Genomic DNA, 27,295 nt, shown 5'->3' on the forward strand with positions numbered 1-27,295 from the left:
GAAACCTAGGCTTCAGTTACATTCAGCACCCCTCAGCTTAATGTCCACATATTGGGAGTGGTGACAGGAATTTTGGATAAGGACACCCCCTTCCTTTAGGGATGTCTGGGGTTTGCAGGAACAATAGGTATACCTAATTAATCTAAATGACTAATTACTGCTAGAAAAGAGGGCAGAGGTATCAAATTACCCTGAGCTCCACATGCGTCAATCTATATGGGAGTTAATTCAATTATTATTCAGTAAAATATGCTGATGGTCTACTCGGTTTGCCCCCCCCCACCCACTATGGGAAGATATTTAAGTCAATCAGGTTCCCCACATACTTGGTTCTGTTGGAAGAGCTACTTACATTGGATTTCTCAGGGTTTTGTGCACAGGAAAGGCATCAGCGTTTCAGGACTCTCACTTGGGAAAGCAGAGGGATCTGGTCAGGCACTTCAGTCAAAGATAGCCACCAGCATCCATCCCTCTATTTGGCTCTCCTTGGTCACAGGGCCAGTCAGCTTTTAGCCTTCCCCAATTGCAGTTTCCCAGGTGAAATTAATCCTGCAGCAATCTTCAACAATTCATTCACCCAAATGTTTTTTAGGCAAGTCTCCTTGAAAAATTGTAGGCAGCCATGGTGCAAGGTCTTTTTACCCTCAGAAGCCACAACCCTGTATTATCACAATTATGAGGTGTTAACTTAATAGCACTGAATGTTCATTGGTGATTTATCCCATTTTCCTCGCCCACGGTACAACCCCTCTCTGCCAATGGGCTATTGGAGTTCTGAAGTTGAATTGATGGGACAGAGGTACACACCTACTACCATTTTCATTTGACACTTTTTTTACACATTTGTTTCACCACTGAAAAATCCTACATGAGAAACATTTTTGTTTTAGAAATAAACTTCATAACTTATCAATTTATGTGTTCCTCTACGCTTGCTGGTCTTTTTAAGATGACTCTGGTGTGGACAGGATGTTGCATGGGTAAACTGTGGTTTTGAGCCATTTCCACCCAATTAATAACATTTTGTATCAGCAAACTTTGCAGACAGCTACATGATTCTTGCATCTATTACCTCCCCAAGTTTCGGACTCATAACATTTTCTGAGAAGCTAACATCACACATTGTCTATTGTAACTTGAGTACCATCAGATTTTGATGAAAATTGGGGCAAACAAACCCGCTTTGAATGAGCTTTAAAAATACACCTGGATGGCCTCTGTGCAACTTATCACTGCTGACAAAATCAATGAATGTGGTTCTATAGGTAACTCAATGGCAACTAATACAATATATATTTCTCCATTAATTTCAAAGCTGGTTTCATTTCTGGCATTAGCTCCATGCATCTGCTGTCTATTTACATTAGCTGGCACTTAAAGTCAATCAGCAATGCTGCCTGTCAGGATCTGTAGGAGGGATACTTATATTTCAGGCCAAATGGCTCAGCTTCACCATTTCAAAATCATGGGGTGGTTCTGTCATGTGTCATTTGTCGTTCCCTTCCTAGGCAGCACTGCATCTTGAATTTAAAAGCATGTATTTTTAAGAGTTTCACCCATCGAAAGCTACTTCTGTTGTTGATCCAGTCTTATGGCAACCCCACCATAAATTCCTTCTGCTATGGCCTCAAAGAGATTTGACTTTCAGATAGATAGCCAAGCAGATCTGTAATGGGGGAAGGTCACGTGCGTGTTCTGAATATAAACTTAAAGGCATGTCTCTTGCAACTGAACTTAAGGTAATTTTCCAGGCAATAGAAACTTACATTCATGCCTCTAAAAACAGACACTTATATTTGTGAAGGTTAAATTTCTTTGCACACATGAGGCTTTCTGTTTATTTTAAATAAAATGGCATCTCGTCCTCATTGTTCATTTTTCTCATCATCATATATTCATTTTGGCAAGGGACCATTTTTCTCAATGTATTTATTTCCAGTTGCAACATGCACACGCTTTTAGACATTGCAGTTTCAGTTTTTGCAAAGCCCTGCTTTCTATGTAGATTAACCTTTGAGTTGTTCTTGGCCTTATCAAACACATGCAAGACCCTTTTGAATCAGTGTCCTTTCCTTGATTACAATGTACAAAGCATTTTATGTGTGGTGTTTGCAAGTGAAATGCTGCCTTGTGTCTATCAGTTCACAATGTGCCTGTTCCATTTCCTTTCTGCAGTCTAATTGTATTGTTTGCATATTCCTTGTTTCAACTGCTGACATACACACATGTGAATTCATCAGACATCTTGGCTGTGTTAAAATTTGGAGGCTGACTTGTCATTCTGTCAATGTGCTTTTCCATGATAAAAGGATATTTCTGCCCATGTTGGGCCTACGTGGCCTTTCCATTCATTTCATCCTGAGCTGAAAGTATCCCACAGATCGCAGATCAGTACAGATTATTTACTAAAACTCTGTTTTTCACCTCCCTTCTGGTTCCAGGTATCCAGACTGCAGCCAATGCCAAGTGGCTGCAGATTACCAGGTGGGAGATGCTTCAGCTGGCGAACCAAACCGAGCAGGTCTCTAATTCCATGAAAACTGAGTTATGGAGAATCAGGCTCATGACCCTCCAGAACAGATACATTCTGGATCTGCTCATAGCTGTGGACGAGGGTGTGTGCAAGAAAATCGGACTGTGTTGTTGCACACACAACCCTCTAAATGACACAGATAATGCGTCTTTGACTCATGTGAAAGGTGCCCTTCATAAATTGAGGAGTGCCATGGAGAAGGAAGCTAGAGTAAATGTTGATGATTGGTTTGATTCAATGTTTTTGCGGGTCCCATCATGATTTGAAATATCTGTAAAATGATTGGTTCCTATCATGGTTTTTCTAATTGCCCTTTTATGTTTGTGTCAGATGATCCTGAGATGTTGTACGAAGACCCTGCAGTAGAATGCAATGATGATGACAACGGGTGGAGCTTCTCCTCCCACAAAACACAAGTACACCCTGATTGATAGATGGTACGAGGTTGTAAAACCAAAGATTGTGAAAATAGAGCAGGCTTTTTGGCCCTGGGGTAACTTGACCACACCCCCACCAGATCCAGAGAACTACTTAGAGCAGTGGGTTGATTTAGCAGGAGATAGAGGGTGTTGCTTTAGGACAGGTTACCGCAGAAGAATATGCCCGAGGGTGGGGAGGTTTATATCATGTGTGTAGGGCGTGGGTACCCAAGGACAATGACTATAGAACGAAGGAGGCTGCAGGGTTAGTTAATGGAGTATTATGTGGCCTTTTGTATTATTTTGACTATTCAGGTTTTGAGTTGCCTTCCTCTTTACAATACCACTCAGCTTCTCAACAGTGTTCGAGACCAATGGCTGTGTACAACATAGAACTGGGCTCTGGAGAAGTTTTGCACTTCTTTCATGTCAACACATCAAGTTTGAAACACTAACGTTTGAAAATATAATGTCAAAAGTGAAAGTTTTAAAATATTCCCTAAACAAACGAAATAGTATGGCCCATCCACAAACCATTTTTCCTATGCTATCTCTCACTTGCCACAGAAACAGAATAATTGCACTTCATGAATAGGGACTCTTTTGTTGAAAGGGCTATGTTGGTTCCACAACGAGTCTTTGCAATGTGGCATGTGTGACGTGGCTCAAACGACTTTTTCTACTTTCACATTTCAGTTGAAAACATTTTTTTCCAAGCCTTTTTAAACACACCATAACTTCGCTGGTGTTTGCTACACAGGCCCAAGTGTACCAACTACAACGCTGCCAGACCATACTTGCACTGATGAGGGGGAAGCTGATGTGCAGTTGTCTGAAGCCTCGATAGCTGTGTCTATTGGGCTGATTAAGCTATGTACACGTTAGCACTGCGTGTAAGACAATGACAATTTCTTGAAGCAAAGGCGTTTGTGTTTGGGGTCATTTGCAGACCCACAATGCTTTGTTCATGTGGCTTTGAACTGGAGGTGCACTTGCAGTGATGCTACTTGGTGGCACTGGGGCATGTGTGACATAGCTCAAATGGCTTATTCTACTAAATCACTCATAATAAGAAGTTTTACATGGTAAATAGTTTTAATCGTGCAAGGGCCATTGGAAAAACAAAAATTGAATTGTATTGCTACCTAATCATCATACTTGGTGAAGGTTTGTATGTGGCACGGAGCTAGCTGTGCTAAAAGCATTTAGCCCAAAGTTTGCGCTACATAATTGTTTTTCCAGCTCGCAGCTGTGCTACTTTGCAGCTGATTGTTTATATTGCGTGAATCCGGTAAATCGCAGTCTTATGCAACTTGTGAAGCAACTGTGCTGCTGTTGAAATGAAATGCCAAAAATGCCTTGAAAGAATTTCAGCCTGTCATGCTGTGATCATTAAAAGTGGCTTATTTGCTAATTCCTTTGCTTATTCAGCTGACCTCTTTGCTTGCCTTAAAGGGCTCTTATCTGCGTCACGTAGGCACTCCCCAAATGGCACAGGCCTGTCTGTCAAAAGACTAAGTAAATAATTCTTATATTTTCAGATGTTATCTTATCTGGACTCCAAGGTACAAGACAGATTGCAATGGGTTAACAGTGGAGTGTAATTATCCAGCATGCATCTCAGCCGTTGGCAGGACTGGAGGGAGGGCAAAGAGGGAGTCGGCTGATGGGTTAAAGCATTTGGAATGTGTTGTGTTTGTTGCTGGCTGCCAGTTTGTTATGAACTAGAGAAGGCACAAAGGCTCTTAGCAGGAGCATCGGTGTGACCCCGAGCCCCCACTAGCTGTAAAGAACTCACGAGCAGGAGCCTGGCCACATCAGAAGTACTCTGGGGTCCTGAATATTTATTTTTCTGAACTCATTATCTTTGAATTCTGATAAGTACAACACATTTCACATGAAATCCGAGCAAACTAGTCACCTGCAAACCAAGAACCCAGGTGTGCCTTGAAATCCGCTGGTTTTACTCTCCAAACAAAACCAAACAAAAAAAAAACATTCAATGTTTCTGTTCCTCTAAGACTCACCTTTGTTGGCCTTTAGCTAGGGGTTGTCTAATCTCAGCTGTATACGAGTAAAGCATGGTACCCCAAAGCGCCAAAGATATGCCGGGAACAGTTGCTCAGTAGTTAGTTTAAGCCAGCCATCTAGCTTCAAGACAACAGTTAAAAACTCTCTTTTTACTGACCCGTCCATACATCCCAGCCACGCCTCCTAGGATGGATCATGTTGGTGATTCGGAACGTGTAGCTGCCCCATACATGGTTGTTTGTGCAGTAACGAATTAACTTAAGAACTGCATGGTTTGCCAGCTGTACAGTGTGAACGTGCTTGACAAATCTTCAAAACTAATAGGCAGTGCGATGTTCAAATAGGGTCTCTTTGGAAATTGAAAATGTGCTGCAAAACCTGTGCTCCAAGTGCATGGGAAAGTCTGACATAGATTTTTTGCATTTTCCACTCAATGCCATTTTGTTTTGGGAGTAGCGGAAGTGCACGACCAATTACTTCCGCTCTTTATTGAGACCTAGTGTACAGCATCTGGATGTGGATCTGGGAATGAGCGCATTGGTCACTGCAGAATTGCAAATAAATGGTCTCATGTATTCCTACCCCGGAATCATGTTGCATGAGGCCTGAGAGGTGTGGGCAATTGCGGTGCCACCCACGGCTCTTATAACTATCATGTACATTATAAAGTGCTATCTATTGGTGGTGGATGTGAGTACCGTGTGCTTGCTGGTGTAGTCAGGGGCAGCTGATGATGCTGTCACTGGGTCTGGAGGGTCGGACATATTGCCCACTAATGAGCGCAAGCCACTGAGGATAGCAAGGGAGCCCAATCAGGGCACATTTGGGAGAACATTTTGAAGACTTGTTTAAAATAATGGTTCAACATAGTACATTTCACAACACACTTATTGCAAACAATTGTGCAAAAACATACAATTTATAATCAGTTCTTAATGGTAACACATGAACAATTCCATTAGATGCCAGATCATCGACAGTACACATTAGCATTTTCCAATGCATGTTCATGATACATTTGCCCACAACGGTTCTATGTCGTTTCATTGACAGGTGTCATTTCGATGGGTTTCTTTCAGAGTATTTTTTACTGAAAAAAAATCATGGAAATTGATTAATTTTTATTTTGGGGGGTTCCCCCCCAAAGCCTCTCATCCCCTATTGTTTTTTACCTATTTCTACCCCCCACCGCTTATATGTCCTTTTCCAGCCCTGTCCCCTATAAATTTAGATGAGTTTTTTCAGTAAAATGTACTTGGAAAAAAAACATCGAAATTAAACCCATCGATGAAAGAAAGCTATACCGCCCACAACACATATCCAGCAATGTCACGAAAAAGGACATATATATATATTTATATATGCCAGCGCTATTTGGCACTGTAGTAATGCCTTTCAAAGCTGGCTGTTCAAATATATACGACTTTGGTCCCTGTAAGAACACACTAAGATTGTTTGTGCCTAATTATGGTAATAGCTTTACCTTGAGAAGTGCCAGTAATGCTGCGTGTGCTAGTTTATGTAAGTAAAATACCTGCTGAGTAGCAAGCCAATGGGCTGATCAATTCCAAGTGTCCCAGAGGAGTGACAGCTCTGTCATGCACATGTCATGCCTCGGGAAGGACAATGTGTCCTCTTCAGGGAACGCGCCAAAATCAGCTGTTTCAGGAACGGCCAGTCTGGTAAGTACAGGTGACTTACCCAAGTAAGTTTTTGCTCAGGTATACGATGCTTTATGAACACACAAAAGCGTATCAATGAACAGGTAACGTATAACAGTCGGAAGCACCCCAATACGGAACACACACATTTAAAATACATTCTCGATGCTAATTTACCACCATACGTTAGTTTCATAGTTTTCATTTTAAAAGGCAATTAAGTGTTTTAGAATACGGAATTCATGTCTGTGTCATACTTTTTTAACATGTATTCACGTCAGCATGAATATATAATGCATTAATACCACACTAAAAGTCACCTAAGCGACCCCTGATTTACATGGAGGTTTCCAAAGTGTCTTTCTAAGATCAATCCTCCAAAAACCTAGCTCAAGGGTGGCTGCTAACGGTGCCATGGCTCTTATGCCCGGCTACTGGTACTCTGTCAGGTGCCATCCTCACACCTACCCACTATATTCTACTATTCTGACGCCTTGGAATCGGAGTCCAAGGACAGGCACTGCGATGGATGTATTGACAACATGTCACGACAGAACATTTTCAGTCCCAGGACTACTGACCTATGATATGATATGATAAAGAATGTATAAAGTGCCTATGCACAAGGGGTTCAAGGTGAGACGAGGAAAGGAACGGGGAACAGAGGGATGACAAAGACAGCAGTCTTACTAGGCCAGGTGACATTGAGATTGTGCTGGGGAGGGGGGGAAGTGCAATACATAAGATCAACAGTGAAGGACAAATAAAATAAATAAAAACAATAGGTACAAGTGTGGCCAGCTAGTGGCAAGTGCAGGGGTAAGTGCAATCATCAAGTGTCAAGAGCTGGGGGACTGTAGGGATACACAAACAGCCCCCCAAGTACAGGGGTTGCCAGGAGGCAATGCAGGTGTGCAGCTGGTGGGGGAGGGGACCCCGGTCTGAGAGCAGAAGATAGCCAGGTGACCAGTGCAGTTTCAGTCAGGAGTTCAACAGGGGAGAGGAGGAGAGAAAGCAGAAGCAAAGAGGAAGGTCTTGCGGTGCTTCCGGAACCAGAGATGGTTCTCCTCAAGATTCAGGGAGCCAGGGAGGCTGTTCCAGAGGGAGGCCCCAGCCAAAGAAAGAGATCTACCACCAACTCGTTTCTTGGAGAAGCGACTGACCCTGAGGGAGTTGGAGGTGGATGAGTGAAGAGCTCAAGAAGGAAGATATCTAGTAAGAGAGAGTAGGAGGTATTGAGGCCCCAGGCCCGAGAAGGCCTTGTGGACAATGCAGAGGGTTTTGAACTTAATCCTCGCAGCCACTGGGAGCTAGTGCTGAGATTTCAGTCCTGGAAAGACACGATCCCTGGGCTTGAGGCCAAGGACAAATCTTGCGGTCCTGTTCTGGATGAGTTGCAGAGGGCGGAGAGTAGAAGCAGGCAGATTTAGAAATAGGCTGCTGCAGTAGTCCAGTCTAGAGAGAACCAGAGCTCTGGAGACAGTGAGCTTCTGGGGGAAGGAGACCAAAGGAAGAATACCTCTGGGGAGGAGCAGCTGGTAGTGTGACTTCTTAGCGATGTCAGAGATGTAAGGAGAGAAGAAGAGAGTGGACTCGAAGATGACCCTGAGGTTTTTAGCCTCACAGGTGGGAGAAGTAAGAGGACCAAAAGAGGACGGCCAGAGAGTGACAGGAAAGGAGGGGGCATGTGTGTCGATGAAGAGAATCTCAGTCTTACTGGCATTAAGGCAGAGATCGTTGGTGGCACACCACTCCTGGATAGCGGACAGTCAGAGATGAGAGAAGGAGAAGAGGTGGTGGAAGGGAGCCTGAAAATGAGCTGCGTGTCATCCGCATAGCACTGAAAATTGAGGCAGAGAGCGGCAATGTGGTGGGCAAGAAGTGCCACATATTGGTTGAACAGCCAGGGAGAGAGGTTAGACCCCTGGGGAATACCACAGGTAGAGATGGATATAGAGGAGTGAAAGGACCCAGGTTGGACCTGGGAGGGTCGATCAGAGAGGAAAGAGGTCAGCCCAGCCAGGTCCTGATCGGTAATACCCAGGTTATCATGGAGACCGTTGAGCAGGAGGGCATGGTTGACCATGTCAAAGGCAGAAGAGAGATCAAGTAAAATGAGGACACGGGGTATGACACAGATGTTCAGGAGAGCAGTTTCCGTGCTTCTGGCATCTCTGAAGCCAGACTGATGGTCATGGAGACAACCAACCAATTCAGTGTGAAGATTAAGTGGGGAGATGACCAGCTTTTCCAGGAGTTTGCCTAGGAAAGGAGCAATGGAGATTGGGCGGTAGTTAGCAGGGCAGGAGGGGTCAGCTGATGGTTTCCTAAGAAGAGGGTGCCCAAGGGAGTGCTTCAGGGGGGAAGGGAAGACTCCAGTGACGAAGGAGTGGTTGTAGAAGTCAGCCAGAGCAGGAGCCACGGTGTCAATGTGGTCTTTGATGCACCATGTCCCACTGAGGTCTGCTCTGTCCCACCTTTTGCTCTTTAATAATTCCCAAACATCAAAATGTTACACACCCATGGAATAGGAATGCATAGCATTGCAGATTACGGCAACTCATACTGAATATCATGTTTAATCCAAAAGGCACCGCATACATTTCAAAATGATTCTTTTTGAAAGCTCTATGTGCGTGAGCAACTTGAACATGATCCCTTCAAAGACACAGATCTTGTTGGGGGAGATCTAACTAACTCCTTGTCCATGGATATAGGCCCACAAACATTCTGTGACTGATCCCAGGGCATAACTTTATTGAAAAACTGTAGGTATTGTTCCACGATCTATGTGTATCTTAAGAATCCTGTTTACCTGGAAATAAAGACAACATAAAATAACACTTCCTATTTACTGATCACTGTTCACCGGAAAAGGAATTTAGTGTTGTGCTTTCTCATCATAAGCAATAAATGGTAATGGTTTTATTTCCAAATTAGATCAAGCCACTTTGCTTCAATTTATTTTACAGTAATCTTTTTCCAAATAAAATATAAACCTCAGTGACGTTTTTCAACGGCTTGTCATCTTCTTTATCTTCCCCCTCCTGGCATACAGTCAGTATTGCAGTGGTACAGAGCATATTCAAATGTCAAATGTGCACTCCTTACTGCTCCTGAAACATAAAGTTCCTGCAGGCAGCTGTACGCCTTTTAACTATCTCTCAATATGATCTAAATGATAGTAATACTGTAATCTAATCAGTCTGGTACACAAGTCTCTAAATATGATCTGTGGTTAGGTTGGCATCGTTGCTGCTAGAATCACACAAGTTTATAGCCAATGCAATTTGATATCACCCTAGTGACAGCTCTGTTTACCGGACGGCAGCCTTAACAGTTAATTGAGGATTATTAGTGTCCAGTCTGACTGTCTCCACGGCACCTAGCTAGTTCGAACAACGGCTAGGATGCCTCCCCTTAAATTCTTCTGTAGGAAGGATGACTCCTTACCTCAGGGCAAAAGTACACTCCCCAATAGATCTCCCGATAACCTGTACCTTAAAGGCAGCACTGACATAGCAAAACCACTCCAATATCAGGGTGCCAACCACTGAAGTTCCTTTGAATTCTGCTAGAATTGGGAGGGGGAAGACAGAAGGTAGAGGTGGGCTGAGAGAAGTGCCCCACCATATTGGTTTCTGTTAGGATTCTATTCCTTTTCCTATCCTCTCCATTTCCTTTGTGCTGGAATTGTACACCTTCCAGCAGGCAAGCTTTGGACTGATCCCCTGTGCCATTCTGCCTTTAAAACGAGAGCGGCATCTCATCATTCTTGGATTCATCTATGACCTTTTACAAGGATGAGAAGGAGTCACTTGACCTCTGTTGTAATTAGTATTAATTCAAAAGCATCTGCCATAGAGGTGAAGACAGACAGCATCCAAGGGAGAGGAGAGCTCTGGTCCCTAATCATCCCCAGGTGAGGGTGGGTGTGACTGCTGTTGGACAAAGGACTCACTGCTGGTTGCACTGGAACCCGGATCATGTTCAGGTGAAAGATTACCTGTGGGTGCCAGCAAAGCTCTCCGGAGTGGCAGTGCAAGACAGAAAAACTCACCTTATTCATAACCCCTGGTTTGAAGCTCTCTGCAACCCAAAAGTAGCTTGGAATCTGGTTTACATGCCTTGAGTCATCCTCAAGCCAGATCATCCACACTTGACTCCATTCAATCGCCAGAGGAGCTGCAGTGCTGATTATGTCCCTCTTTGCTGCTTCAAACCGCTTGATGCATTTTAAGCAATCCAGACACTGGCACGACTCATTGCCACTGACCATCAAGAGCAACCGAACCACAGCCCTGAACTTTGAGCCGCCACTGATTTGAGTGGAGACTTAACTAGCTGAAAGCCATTAAACTCAATATTGTGAATGCTGACTCAACCCAGCAGAAGCTATCGTCTCGCCACAGACTCAAACACAGCTTGAACTGTTGGAAGAAATCCTCTCACTATCTTGAACACTGATGCAACCCTTTAGGTGCCTGCACATTCGAACCGACGGGACACCAACCGCCAGTGGGATCGAATTGACGTGAAATTTCTCAATATTAGTTCAACTGCAGCTAAAGGACCAAGAATCCTGCTCTATCCTGTCCAGCTCCCAAAATCAAGTATAAAGGAACTGTGGAGAGGCCCTGACCCAGTTCATTTTTTGGGACCATAGAGACTTAAGCCCCCTTCTTTTCCTTTATCTTCAGAGGCATAGCCTTGGAAAGTGACATTATTGCCAATCTATTGCTTTAACATCCCTGCTCATCGACCCAGTGTTCTCTTTCATAAAAGTCTGCATTGTCTGAGTTTCTTTTACAGGGGTAGGTTTTTCTAGTGTTCGCTAATTATTTGATTGCATTTTATTGTCTAATTAAAGCTCTGTACTTGTATAGAGTTTTCTTTGGACATTAATTTTTTCTGGAACCAGTGTACTTAATTTGTTTGGTGGCTTCTGTTATCAGCTCACACCCCTTCTGAAAATACAGCCTGCTCTCAGCCTGCGCTATCACACAAGGCAAAGGGGGTATACCGTTCAGTCTGTATATGTTTCACCTTTCTGATGGACAGTTTACTAGTAGTGTGGGATTGAGTAGGCGGTTTAGCCACTATTCATCCATCTACACCTGCAGAACAGCAGTCATTTCCCCATCCGCCCCAACGGAAGTTGCAGAGATGTGTGTCGGCCACTGGTTGGTTTGTGGTGGTGGTGACTGTTGAATCAGCAGGTGTTTGTAAAAGTGATCTGCTCAGTGTCCTTTGATTAGTTGTACCTGTTGTCTTGCTAAAGGGCAGGACATTTTGGGTGTTAATGTGAACGAGGCAAACGCTGTCCCGTGGTTCTAAGCACTAAGACAGCACCTAGAAACACGCAGTCAATGCTGAGCAGTATAACACCCACATTGCCTTTAGAACCAGAAACACAATACCAGTTTAGAAACGATATAAGCACATTTACTAAATCCAAAAAATTAAGAGAAACGTGGACAGCATGGGCCCAGCATACCACACAATTTGAAAGTATACATTCAATGAGTAGCATGCATTAATAGAGTATAGCACCGCGTCTAACTAACATAGATCATTTGGACGGAAGATGAACTCTATGACCCATTAACCATGAATGCCCAACTGTATTTCGAAGCACAAACAACTGGAACCAACAGCTTGGAAATCCAGTGGCAACACAAACAGACAGAGCTTGAACCAGCGACACACCCTACTATTAAACCATTCAGGGGAATGAACAGCTAACATTGCTTTCAAAATGCATTAAAATACACACCGCCATGACCTTCTCTTTTGCAGGATAAAGCTCACATTACATGGCCATTTTTGAAGATAGCACGCGAAGCAAGGAGATGCAGGTTGTAAATGCATGTAAACAGGTACATGTCATCTGATACGGAATCTAAACCATTTGAACTAAAGATCCAAGTATGGTTTAATGGCCTGGCCGTGTGCTATTAATGACAATGCGCAATATAAACGCATGTTACACAAACAACTACAGAAACAAAATATTCTTGTAACCCAAACAAGTGTGGTTGTTTGTAATCTGCCTTCCGTAAAACATAATAAATAATCGAGTGGAACGGTGAACTCGCAGCAACCCCTGGCGCCGGGAATGGTGTGTGCCTGATACGTGTCAAGTAATAGTATTAACTACTTGTTCCATTCTCACAGTGATAGCGTGGGCCATGCGAAAATAAAAATGCCATCCCCCATCTCCCAACACGTCATGAATATTGATGAACAGCCTTGGTTTAGCGGACAACATGGAGACAGCGCAGGCCGCTGACCTCTCCGTGAACGTGCACGAGAAGCAACAAAATGGAGACAGCGCGGGCCGCTGACCACCAGCGCAGGCCGCTGACCTCTCCGTGAACGCGCACGAGAAGCAACAACATGGAGACAGCGCGGGATGCTGTCCTCTGCGTGAACGCGCACGAGAAGCAACAACATGGAGACAGCGCGGGATGCTGTCCTCTGCGTGAACGCGCACGAGAAGCAACAACATGGAGACAGCGCGGGCTGCTGTCCTCTGCGTGAACGCGCACGAGAAGCAACAACATGGAGACAGCGCGGGATGCTGACCTCTCCGTGAACGCGCACGAGAAGCAACAACATGGAGACAGCGCGGGCTGCTGTCCTCTGCGTGAACATGCATGAGAAGCAACAACATGGAGACAGCGCGGGCTGCTGACCTATCTGTGAGCACACGAGAAGCATGAACTGCAAGTGACCTGAAAGGGCGGCCTTCTTTCAGATTAAGGTATGGGGAAATGGTGCAACACTCGGACCTAGGTGAAAAGATTTACAAAAAATTCAAATTCCTAAACTGGTCAGCTAGAATTGAATATTCAAAATGAACACGCTTGAAAGAATTTGTATATAAAAACATAGTATTCACCTCGGGTATATGTTGCAGTGTGAAAGGCAGCTGTTGCCATAACAGTACACACTATGATCCACCTACGTTATACGCACGCAAAACCGCAGGTGAGATCAGGAAAGAAAGGTTATTGGTGGCAGAAGACGCACGCGCCATATAAACTACCCATAACTCTCGCTTTGATCAATTGTGCATATTTGTATTTGCTGATTATTATCTCGACGACGAATACTGCACTCGGTGTACATCGAGCCGCACTGATGAACTTAGATGTGGAGAGTAAAAACAATCAGCATCTGGCATACTTGCCAACATTCTGTGACCAGAAAGATGTAGGATTTTTCAAGTTTCATAAATATTAATTTGCATAACAATGGCATCACAGGAAAATACAAAACATACATTGTTGGCACCATTCAAGCATTCTAAAATACACAACCCATCAGACAGCACAACACGGAAAGATGTTCAAATGTTAAAAATTATGAATTCTGGATAGTGACTTAACACCAAATTCAATTACACACAAGGTAATCACTCAGAGCTGGTAGGCAACGTTTGCCACTGCTCTGTAGTAGCAGCCTGGGCAATACATATGAATTCCTGCAGTGCAAGTTGAACACTGAATAACATGGGGACTGATACCCCCCTCAGTCTGATAGGCAAAGGCTGTGTGATGGTGTTACACCCTGCCACTTGCCTTCACGGGTGGTTCACCTAATGGTTGCCCCGGCAAGAGTGCAGGACAGAGTCACGCAGCTGTCAGGTCAGTAGATTGGTCTGAGCCCAATCATAATAATCACCTACTAGCCCACTACACAGATACATTAATGTGTTGCATGCGTTGTCCTGTAGCCTGCCTTAGAGTCACATAAATTACCTGCCACTGTAAAAAGCAGTAGGATCTGTCACCCAAATCTGTAGGTGTTAGGATTGCTTGGAAAGCAGTAGCATACTGCCTAATTATGTAGGGTTGGCAAGTATGATCTGGCAGAGCCCCTGCTGAAAATGACACGAGAGCTACAACAATCAATATTGTTCCGAGTCCATACATATCCGCAGTGTATTTGCTTGGCAGGAGACAATATATTAAAAAGCTTGAAATGACGCAGAGTTAAGAACTGTGGGATGCTACATCACAACATGGCTGTAACCTGTGTTGCACAAAAAATAGGTGGCACGTGAGTGGAGGCAAACTATCCAGAGTGGCTTATGGTCTTGCAGTGGCCTGCAACCGTTCAGAGTCCAGGCAGTATTAATGATAAACGATGTGCACGTGGTGTCCACATTGAAGAACAGTGAACAGGGCTGCGGTACAAGCAGGCTACTGCCAAGGAGTCACCTTTAGTGACATGATGAAAATAACCCTTAAGACAGCATAACACAAGAATTTAGTTTCTGAGGGTTATTTGAAGGCGCTCAAATCTGGAGACTTACGTACCACGTGATGAGACAGCTCTATCAACCCAGCATTGAATTTAATAATCGGTATCCAAGCAGCAATAAAATGAAACATCACCTTAGTAAGCTTGCTATTGCAACAGCCGTTTCACCTGGGAAACCTACGCTATATAGGGAATTGTGATCTATTACCCTATGATAATTAATGTTTGTTACACTGTTGGGGAGTACATCCAACAAACCCCAACTTGTACGAAAGTACACGCTCCGAAAGTCCTTTTGAAGTGCAGTAGAGCGATAAAGAAAGCAACCCCATTTATGTAGAACTCGCTTTATAAGCTCAAAGCACACCAATAACAGAGTGAGAAGTCAACACTGTCCATGATGAGAAGTAAGCTATAAGGTACAGACCAGATGCATGAATGACACACTTATTCACAACAAGTATAGTTCCATTTAACACCAATCAGAAAACCATTAAAGGGGACTAACAATGAGAGTAAATAAAAGTAGGCTTTTACACTTATTGAAGAAACGAATTGTGAATTAGCAGAATATACAGCCATGCCTTTACAAACAGTACACATGCATGAAGGCATAACCTCCAGCAGCGAGGCTGAATGCCACACAGTCATTGGTTAAGGCAGGTAGGGGAAAACATTCTCAAGCTCTGAATTAAGGCAACAAAAAAAACAGACTGTTGAACTAAGGGACAGATACAGCACATGAATTGGTTGAGTCACATCAGCTTAGCCGAGTTCCCAAGCCTTTGTTCAAAAGACATATAGCAAATTATGTTCTAAGCCAGTACATCAAAATGTAATACAATGAAGGTCACACTCTGGTAGGGATAAAGCAATGAGCAGTAAGAAAGCATGGGCAGCAAGGAAGTACAAGCAAAGTGTCATACTGCCTTCTGTAGGGAAAACCACGCTGAAAGAGATCAGCCTCCCAGACAGGAACCATATAAGGCACCATTACAAATGGAATAGAATCAATTAGGTACTAATGGCTTTTTATGATTTATGAATGAGCGTAACAACATATACACACAGTCTTACTTAGATTTACATTTATACTATTTTGATTTATACTCGCATATATTGTTGCACAGAAATTACAGACACTTTAGGTCCCAATTCATAAGGTTATAGGCAGAGCTACTGAAGTCATGCACAAGCCATGAGAAAGGAAGTGTTGAAGGGAAAGCATGTAATATTTCCAACGAGGAGTTGTAACGTTAATTGTCGGTTGAACAGTTCATAATGGTGGGAACGGTAAACTGCTGCCAACCAATGAAGTCTTTGGGAAAGAATGTGAAAGTATCATTTTTGTTACCACACTATCACAGCTCACATACGGATTGGTTGAAAACTGTTAAGTCACTCAATCCATGAACATTCCTCATGAAACCTCCAATAAACAATTAAGCTTAAATGATACAAACTATAAAGAGTTGCATCCAGTCAGAACCATGGGAAGAAAGATGATCTCAGTGTCAATTGATCAATTCATTAATAAACTGATGTCTTAGCCTGGTCACAAGGGTAGAATATGCCAATAGTGCTAGCTATTGTATATATTCACCTATATTGTTAATGACATTGCCCATTAACAGTCTTGAGATTTGTGAAGAACCTGTAACATTTGTAGACACCTCACCTCTAACTCTTACTATAAATTCAGCCATTTTATGAGGCCACGTTGAATGTCTTTTTGATAATTCCCAGCCCGGGCTGATTTTGTCACATCTCTTGCAATATTTTTGGCTCATTGGATTGATTTTTATTATTTGATTTTGGGACTTGCCTTACATATTTGGTGGCCCGTACAGAGTCCAAGTCTCCCCTGGTCAGCTGTGGGCTCCTCCACTGCATTCCTGGACAAGCAAGGCCCGCCTGCAGGGAGCAGAAGATTGTGCAGACTTTGATGAGGCAGCAAGAGCCAGAGTTACCCAGAGGCTTGCCTGATCGCTTCAGGCCTCAGCCTGCCCCCACAAGTGCAGGCCCATTGTGGGGAGAGGCAGCCCTAGAGGACTTTGGAAGACCATAGTGAGCCAGTGCACCTGATCCGTGAACTACAGCAGGAGAGTACGTATTAATGAGAGAGCAGAATGAGCGACAGTGTGAACCATGTGATATTTCAATTTTTTCCTTTTTGTAGAAACTGAAGAGGGCTCCCGTAGTGAGGAGTGGTGACGTCATGATAATCATAGAGCAGGTAAGTGAAATGTAAACATCCCTCAGTAAAGGAGGGTGGGCACTGCTGCTTTAGAACTAGAGTGGGAAGTCCCTCACGAGCGAGGACTGCACCCTCCATCCGTGATAAGGGACAAGAGGTGGAGAACATACAACATTGTGTAAATAAGTGTGATTTTCAATTGTATCATATAAAATCTGTATTTTTATATTGTGCATTTGTAAGGAACTTATCCATCAAGAAATTGTGTTTCAATGTATAAAATTGTTATTGGGTGATTAGAGGCAAGTGTTGGATGGAAGGCTTTGTGTGTGCCGAAAAGTTTGGAGTTGAGATCGTATTTGGGAGGGCGCGCGATTTTGGTGATTTAGTCTGTGCATGGAGATACACTTTGATTTTATATTCAGGTGCTGTTTCCTTAGTTGTCCTTTGGTGTTTTGTGTTTGCGCGGTAACTCAGGGGTGTGCCATAGGAGGGCGACCATTAGAGGTGTTATTAATGCTAGTGTTTTAATCTTTTGTGAGTTTTAGGTACTGATCAGTTGTGTTTGTGATTTTTACTCTCTAGCAGAAAATGAGTACTCTGGTAGAGCTTATGTGTAAAGAGCTCCCAACTTATAGAGAGAAGAGAATTAAGTACAATAATGAATTGGCGGTGGGAACTGAAGGGAAAATGTTTACAGCAATGCCTGCGGAGGGCACACATATTAAAAATATAATCCAGCATATGTACACCCATTTATTGTTCACATACAAGGGGAAAAAGCTAAAGAAGAGACAGAGAATACAAGATTTGTGGAAATTGTATGAGGAATTTGAGAGCGGGAATAAAGAAAAAGGAGAAACAGATGGTACAGCAGCCCCGTCCATTTCAGGTACCACAAGGTCGACACAGGCTGTGACGCCTGCACAGTCGTTACCCCAGATAACCTCAGAAAAAAGCTGCCACTCGGCACAGGCTCCAGCACCTGCACAGCCGGCAACCCCACCCACTACCGGAACCTATCCCTTAAAACTTGCAGCAGGGTATACAAACCCCTGGTACAAACCCCCACCTGAAAGGGTCTCCCCACAGAGGTGCATGCATAATTAGACAGAATGGTAGGCATGAAAGCGAAGAGGTGGGATGAAATAGAGACTCACGTAGTACATTTATGTAAACGCAGGCACGAGAACTAAAGAGCAGCAGAAGAAAAGGTGCAGCATGCAGAAGCAAAGTTAGTACAGAAGAAATGGCAAAGGTCAGTATGGAAGGCGAAGTAGTAACCAATCCTACAGATGGCCAAGAACAGACAGGGCCATCACAAGAGTGGGCCAATAACCCAGATAATAATCAAAGAGAAGGGGTGTGGTCCAAGGAGCAAGGAGCAAATCATAAAAAGGGTGAGGGAGGATTTGGAGGAACATGTTGGCCATGTGGAAATATGGGGCACATAGTCAAGGACTGTTGAAGCAAACCTCCCGTGCAATACCACCCAGGAGCACCGCCAACTCAGTATTATGCACCAGACCCCTCATACCATGGACCAGTACAAGGAGTTTATATCCCAAACCAAGCCATTGCCACAGGACCCATGTATGCACCAGGATTAACAGAGCCACAGAACGTAGGCCCAATACAAGTAACCGCACCCACACAAGGACAACCCATACAATACCCAACCCTGAATGCCACACATCAGGCTCCATCACAAACAAATATCCCACCATGGGAACAGAATGCCCTTCTGTGAGGAACAGTGACACATTATACTGGTGCTAGCGTCTTAGGAAACAACGCTTTTCCCCTTCCAGGGTCAACCACATATGCACAATAGGACAGCCCACATAAAGCCCTCATGTGCCCAGTCCTTTCAATCACCGCAGACCCAGACAAGGGAACTAAAGTGGGAGTGAGGATAGGGGACCGAATTTTCACCTTTATGGTAGACACAGGAACCACCTGATCCTGCATAAGGGAGGGATGGTTTGCATTGACAAACTACGGTATGGGCATGAAGGGATTCTCTAGGGCTATTGTAAGGTTTCTTTTTACAGACAAATTACCTCTCAATATAGGTAAGAGATAGTAGCACCATTACCTTACAGCACAGAGACATCAGTGAGCCTATTAGTTAGGGACCTCCTCCAGAAGCTAAACATGACCATTCCATTCACTTACTAAGGAACTGTGTGTTCTACACCAGTCATGAATTACAACAGAGAAGCCACAGTAAAACAAGCACTCTGTAGCACCAACACAATCTGAGCCCTACCATTACATGAGACTCTATTTACATATGCAGTGACCATTTAGATTGGCTGGTTAGCAGGTGTGCAGAATATTACATTCCGTCTGGCAGAAGAATTCCTATTCAGACTAGCAGTTCCACACGAAACAGCCTGAACAACCATTTTCACATTACGCATCGAGGCAGTAATCATGAGGAAAAACACAGTCGTCCTAACAGGCATTGATGAGGAAGGAAGGGAGTGTAGGACTGTACTATGCATAGACCCTACACTGACATTGAGAGGCATTACAGACAAACAGTTATTTGCAGACATGGAAATGGACGGAGAGATACTATTTGAAATTAGCATACCCTGCCACATGGTAGTGCAACACAGAGAGGTACCCCAGACAATACTGACACCTACTAACGCAACAACCTCACGACTGCAGGAGAACCTGGCACAAGTGCTCAGTCGACTATGGACAAGCAATCCACATGATGTAGGATGACTGAAGCTGAACAGTATAGTGGCAGTAGAATTTAGACTCAAGCCAGGAGCAATACTACCCAGGGTAAAGCAATACCAATTATCCAAAGAGGTAGATGAGGGAGTCTACGACATCATCAAGGCACTACTTGACCATGGTATTATAGTGCCCTCAGACTCACCATGTAACACGGCTATATACCCGCTAAAGAAAGCAAAAGGATCACATTGGAGATTCATCCAGAATCTCTGCCCTCTGAATGACATAGTGGAAGCAGAATACCCACTAGTGCAGTGGTCTTCAAACTTTTTTGGCCTGGGTCCCCCTGAGCAAAATGAGGGCAGGCCCCTCAACCCAGAAAATGCCAAATTGACAGTAAGTACAAATGGCTTCGAACTATTGTGCACCATTGCCCTACCCTGCATCCAGTTTAGTCTCTGGGCTGCCCCACCTGCTCCCATCATAGTCTCTGGACTCCCTCATCCCACTCCTAGCCCTGTCCCTGGGCGCTCCCCACTGTACCCCACCACGTACCCTGGACTCTTTCACCCTGCTGCCACCACTACTCCATGGCTCCCCATCCTGCTCCCACAACTATCCCATGACTACCCCCCATCCTGCTACCACCACAGTGCATGGGCTGCCCCCCACTCTACTCCCAGCACAGTCCCTGGGCTAGTGTTGGCTGGTAAGGTCTCTAAGTGCATGCATATTTTGCCCAGATATGCCATAGCGACTGAGAGTAGCGAGGGAGCCCAAACCAACCAAGAGGTGGTTCGAGGGGGGGGGGCTCTACCTCTGTGATATTTTTTAAAATAATGGGTTACAATTTAGCATATTACAGAACATTTTTCCACTTCTGACCTCAATGATTTGTGTCATTGATGTTTCCCAGCCCCAATAAACCTGGCTACCCTTATAATGATTCAGACATTTAGAGTTTAAAGTCTGTTTCCAGAATTCCCCTTTTGTACTTTAAGCCAAAATCAATTGCAATTCACATTTCATGTCATTATTTTAAATGCTTACAATGGGATTTCCTCCCCACACCCCCTATCGTCCTCTCTGGTGTCCGGTCAAAGGATCGAAAAACAAAAGGATCTAATACAATAGTTGAGAGTCAAAAGGACCGAAAAAAAGGCTGCATACCTTTTTTAAAATATATATATATATATTTTGGTTTCCGTTTAGGAAAGAAAAGTTGTTTTTATACCAAAAATGGGGGTTTGCCCCCCCCCCAAAAAAGAAATGTTTTCCGGTCCTTTTAACTCAAAACTATTGCATTTCGATCCTTTTGATTCAATCCTTTCACCTATAACCCTACTCTCTGTCTCATCTTTCTAACTGCTTTTCTATTGACTATCCTATCCCTCTCACTAAGTCTGGCAGGAAGAAGCTCAAAAAGGACATCTGGATCTACAACCCAGGCCTCCCTAGCTCTGATACCTATATGAGTGCTTCCTCCAGACAGATGCTTATTGTCATACTCTTTGTTGTTCCCTCTCCAGGCCTATGGGCCCCCATATGATCTCTGTTCTGTCTCCTTTTTCCTCTTCTCCCATTAATGGTGGCACCCGGTGGGAGGCCCTCCAGGTTCCCTTCCACTCCTCTAAGACCATCATTAATGTCTACTTAAATGGCACCATCTTGGTCGAGAGCCCTTGGCCAATCTCCTCTTTAAGAGATGCTTCCCGTGCCTTATCAACTTCCTTTCCCTCTTGCTATCCCTTCTTACCCATCTCTGGCTCCTCTACCTCCTCTTTCCTCTGTCACCGTTTTTGCAACCCCTGCTGCTTCTCTGGCCACACTGGTGCCTCCCTCCTCTGCAACCCCTCTAGTACTCCCTCTCTGACTGCCCTGTCTTCTCTTCCTTCCTCCTCTGCCCATCCTTGGGCACCTTCAACACTTCCACAGGGTGTACCTCTGGCCTGTACCCCTCCCCGGAAGTCCTAAAAATGTAACAATCTGCTTCACATCGCTACTCTCAACTCTCAGTCAGCTGTCAAACACTCTTCTGACATCTGCTATCTCCTGGAATAGCTTGATTTGGATGCACTTGGTCTCACAGAGACTTGGTTCATGGCCAGCACTGTCACGAGTTTCAACACTCTCCTTTCCAATGGCTACAAGATTCTCTCCGAACCCAGAACCAGCCGTCCCAGTGGGGGTTTAGCCTTGATTTTTTCCGAAGTGGACACCTGCTTCTATCATTCCAATGCAACACTAATCCTCCTTTGAATGCCTTGTATGCAGGCTCTCTATCACTCCTGGCATCTTTTTCACTGTGGCCACTATCTACAGGCCGCCAGCCAGGTCGCCCTCTTCCTCTCTGAGTGGGCTGACCTCCCTCCTCGCTCCTTGCTTCTACTTCTCAACTTCTCCTCCGTGGAGACTAGAACATCCACTTGGATGCTACCAACCCTTCTTCAGGACTATTTTGCAACCTCTGCGATTCGCTCTCACTCTCTATTCTTTCCTCTGGTCTGACTCGCTCTGCAGGGCACACCCTGCATGTTCTGCTCTCCTCAGACCTCCCCTTCTCTAACCCTCACACAACTAGCCTCTCCTGGAGTGATCACTTTTTCCTTTCTTCCCACCTCTCTCTCTCTCTTCCACGCAGGTCAAACTGACTCCAGTGCTGCCACCCTCCTTCTTGGTGATCCAACCCATGAAACGTGTGTAAATTGAGGCTTTTGCTGCTACTTTCTCTTCTCTGCCTGCAACATTGGCTGATACACACCATGACACAGCTTCTCTAACCTTCATCTCTCTACCTCTAACACCCTGGATGTCCTTGCCCCTGTCACGAGGATCCACTTGAAGCCCAAATCCAAGTAAAACTCTTGGTACGATTGTGACCTTGCCTCTCTTAAGTATTGGTTGGCGGAGAGGAAATGGAGGGCATCGGGTGCACCCCCTGACAAACTGGCCTGCTGCCTTGTCCAAGGGCAGTACAGACTATGTGTCCTATCTAAGAAGAGAGCCTACATCCAAGCCTGCATCTCTGTGGTATCTAACAACTCGGACGAGCTTTTCAAAATCTGCAAGTAGCCGGCCAATCCTGCTGCAGTTTCTACCTCGCCCGTTCCCTCGCAGGGCCTCTGCATGGCCTTGGCCTCTCATCTCACTACTATAGCTCCGGACATCATGTGCAGCATGTCTTCCTCAACCTCCTCTTCCTCCTTCTCTATCACTCTTGGCCCGTCTGAGGCTGTTTCTCCTCCTTCTTTTTCCTTCTTTCCCCTGTTCACCCCTGATGATGTTTCTAGACAAGGTTCTCCCATGCTCATCTAGAACCATCACGGACCACATTGACACCCTTCCTCCAGCCTTGGCCTATTTCTGCAATCACTCCTTGGAAAAGCTGGCCATCTCCCAGTTTAATATACATACTGAATCTGTTTGTTGCCTCCATGACCACCAGTCTGGCTTCAGAGCTGCCAGAAGCACATAATCTGATCTCCTGAACACCCATGCAGACTTGTTCTCCAATCTTGACTCCAATATCCCTTCTGTCCTCATTCCCCTCGATCTATCCTCTGCATTTGACATGCTCAACCATGCCATCCTGCTTAATCGCCTCCACAACAACCTTGCTATTACTGATCAGGCCCTGGCCTGGTTGACCTCCTTTATTACTGATGACCCTCTCAGGTCCAACTGGGGTCTTTCCTCTCTTCTTCTATCTCTTTCTCTACTTTTGTTGATCCCCAGGGTTCTAGCCTCTCTCCCTGGCTCTTCAACCACTACCTGACACCTCTTGCCCACTGCATTGCTACTTTATGCTCCAATTTGAATGTTATGCGGATGACACTCAGCTCCCGTTCAAGCTCCCCTCAGCCACCTCTGCTTCTTCTCTCATACCAGACAGTCTGGCTGCATTTCAGGAATGGTGTGCTGCCAATGATCTCTGCCTAAATGCCAGTAAGACTGAGATCCTCGTCATTGGGTTACTGACTCTCTCCTTTCGTCTCTCTCTCTCTCTCTCTCTCTAGACGCCCACTCTGGACAGTCTTCCTGCTCCTTCCTGTGAGGCTAAGTACCTTGTTGTCATCTTTGACACCAACCTCTCCTTCTCTCCTCACATCTCTGACATCTCTAAGAAGTCAAACTATCAGCTGCTCCACCTCAGAGGTATTCTTCCTTTTCTTACTTTCCCCCAGAAGCTGACTGTCTCCAGAGCACTGGTCCTCTCTAGGCTGGACTATTGCAACAGCCTCCTTCTAAATCTTCCTGCCTCTACTTTTTGACCTTTACAAATTATCCAGAACAAGACTGCAAGACTTTTCCTTGGCCTCAAGCCCAGGGATTGTATCTCTCCAGCTCTGAAATCTATTCACTGGCTCCCCGTGGCTGCAAGGATCAAGTTCCAGACCCTCTGCATCATCCACACGGCTTTCTGGGGCCTGGGACCACTTTACCTCCAACCTTCTTTTCCAAAGCATCTTCCTCTCTCGAGCTCTGTGCTCATCTACCTCCAACTCTCTGAGGGTCAGATGCTTCTCCAAGCAGAGAGTTAGGGATAGATCTATCTCCCCCGCTGGGACCTCCCTCTGGAAGAACCTCCCTACCTTCCTCTAACTTGAGCAGAACTACCTCCGGTTCCGGAAGCAACTCAAGACCTTCCTTTTTGCGTCCGCTTTCTCTCTTCCTCTCCTCTGCTGATGCAACTGACTGCTCCGCGCACTGGTCACCTTCTGAACTCAGGCCCCCACTCCTGCATGTCCAGTTGCCCTCGCACTGCCCCCGGGCTCCCCAGTACTTAAGGGTCTGTATATGCAACCCTACAATCCCTTCTCTCCGCACTAATGAGCCACCCACTGGCTGCACTTGTGCGTTAACTGCACTTCCCCCTTTGCTTCCCCTTTGGCACTTCACCCATTGCCTCTACCCCACACTTGCATGATCTGAATGACACAAGGCCTAGTAAGATACAGTAAGTACAGGCGTGTTATAAATGCCACATCATATCATATCATATTCTGTTTTACTTGATCTGAAATATTCTCAAGCAACTTTCGGAAGCACTGGGGTACCTGGGATGTCCGGTCTTATACATACTTGTTGACATTTGTCAGCTGGCTATAAATGGTGCGTTTGCTAAATCTGGTCTTCAGCTTCTAATAAATATTGTATGTAATGGTACCATTTAACTGAATCCATATAATCTAGACAGAAAGAAATATAGTGTAATGGTAGCTGTATGCAGGTAAATGGCAACATTACACACAATATTCAATATACTATTTTATTAGTATAGAAGCTAGAAAAAAAAATGTTTTCAGACTGTGAGTGCAGGTCCTCCTGGACATGAGGTCTTGGACCCCCAGAGGGTTGCGCCCCACAGTTTAAACACTGCTGCACTGGCGCCTAACCCTGCATCAATTCTATATAACATCCCTGCAGATGCAGTCTATTTCACTGTGATTGATCTTAAGAATACCTCCTTCAGCATACCATTACACCCAGAGTCCCAGTGCTTGACTGCTTTCTCATATCGCAGACAAATATTCCTGAACACTCATTTACTAGAAGGATACTGACTGTGAATCCTAGCATGTGTTTAACAGGGTCATCCAGATGGACCTAGGAAACATCCACATAGATAGCACAGTGCTACAGTACGTAGATGATCTATTAGTATGCAGCACCACAGAATAACAGTGCAGAAAAGACGCAATACAAATCCTGACGATCCTTGCAGAAAAAGGTTACAAAGTGGAAAAAAATACTGGACTGTCAAAAGGAAGCAGTATACTTGGAACAGATCATATCCTCAGTAGGAAGAACAATATGCCCGGAAAGAGCCACATCAGTAAGAAGAACAGTCAGAGAAATGCAGCAATTCCTAGGTCTGTGTAACTACTGTAGAACACGGGTATTTGACTATTCAACCTATGTTAGACCCCTGTTACACACACTAAAAGAAGCACAGAAAATTAAAGGCACACTTGAGTGGACAGGAGAAATGACAGAATGCAGAAATCTCTGACCATAGTGATGGGATGCACAATCATTTTTTATGTTGAACATGCAGTCTTCTCCATTTTAGAGAGAAACAAATGAACCTTCAATGCCCAGAAAGCTAGAGAATATGAGGAAATCCTGACTAACCCACCTATCACCCTAATGCCACAATGCGATCCCAGCAATGGTCATAACTAAACCAGTTGAGCCCCAAGACGAGGTACATGATTGTGTAGTGTATGACAGAGATCCAGTGACTACAACAGGGTGAGTGAAGATGTCCTAGACACAGGAGAATTGTTCTATGTAGACGGGCCATTGAGTATAGATCAGGAGAGTGTCCAAAGATACACTGGAGTAGCAATAGTAAGATATGTCAGTGACCAAGAGGAAGAATTTCAAATAGTGATGCAACTCCCTGCCCCCCTTAAACTTGAGGAGAACCATCTTTGGTTCCGGAAGCACCTTAAAACCTTCCTCTTTGCTTCTGCTTTCTCTCCCCCTCTCCCTTGCTGAAGTCATGGCATATACTGGGACTGCACTGGTTACCTGGCCACCCATCTGATCTCGGGCCCAAGCCCTGCCAGTTTCGCGCCTGTACTGCCTCCCTGGCAATCCCTGCATCTGGGGACTGTTTTCTGTATCCCTTCAGTCCCCCCACCAGCACTTACGTTCTGCACTCACCATGCACTTGCCACCAGCTGGCCGTTCTTTTATTTATCTTGTTTTTTACTATCCCATGTACTGCACTCACCCCGCACTTTCCTTTTCCTGCTTCCCTTGCACTTGTGTGATTTGAATGACACCTGGCCTAGTTGGATCGTTGTCTGTCTTCCCTCTGTTCCCCCTCCCTTGCCTCATCGCGCCTTGAAACACTTGTGTATAGGCACATTATAAATGCCATATCATATCATCTAATAACATAGATTACCCTCACATTATTCAGCACAAGCAGCAGAACCTATAGAACTCTTAGAAGTACTAGAGGCATCATCAGATGGTGACATCACTGTATATACTGGCTCAGTTTACATGACATCAACAGTACATTCAGGCTTATCAAGGTGGAAGATAAGAGGGTAAAGAAGGGCAGATGGATTACCAGTCCAACATACTACTATCCAGATTGATAGAAGCATTGAAAAGTCCCCTTAATGATGCCATTGAGAAGTGCACTGCACACTCAAAAGGGAAAGACATTTTCTCACGTGGAAACGCAGCTGCTTATGCAGTTGCCAAACAGGCAGCTTATATACCCTTTCCAGAATAGAGCCACATGCCTGTTACAGCAATACAAGAAGAGCAATTACCAGATGTTTATAGTGCTTTGTCGAAAGAACACATTATTGAATTCCAAGAAAGAGCACCACCAGAGGAAAAAGCATTGTGGTTAAAAACGGCGTGTGTCCTATCACCCACCGATATAATATGGAGACAAAACAGCACAGGTAAAATAATAATCCCCCTAGAGCTATTGAATATCACCATGGAACAA

This window comes from Ambystoma mexicanum, chromosome 4q, assembly GCF_040938575.1.
Source record: "Ambystoma mexicanum isolate Mex_15411 chromosome 4q, UKY_AmexF1_1, whole genome shotgun sequence".
Classification (NCBI taxonomy): Eukaryota; Metazoa; Chordata; class Amphibia; order Caudata; family Ambystomatidae; genus Ambystoma; species Ambystoma mexicanum.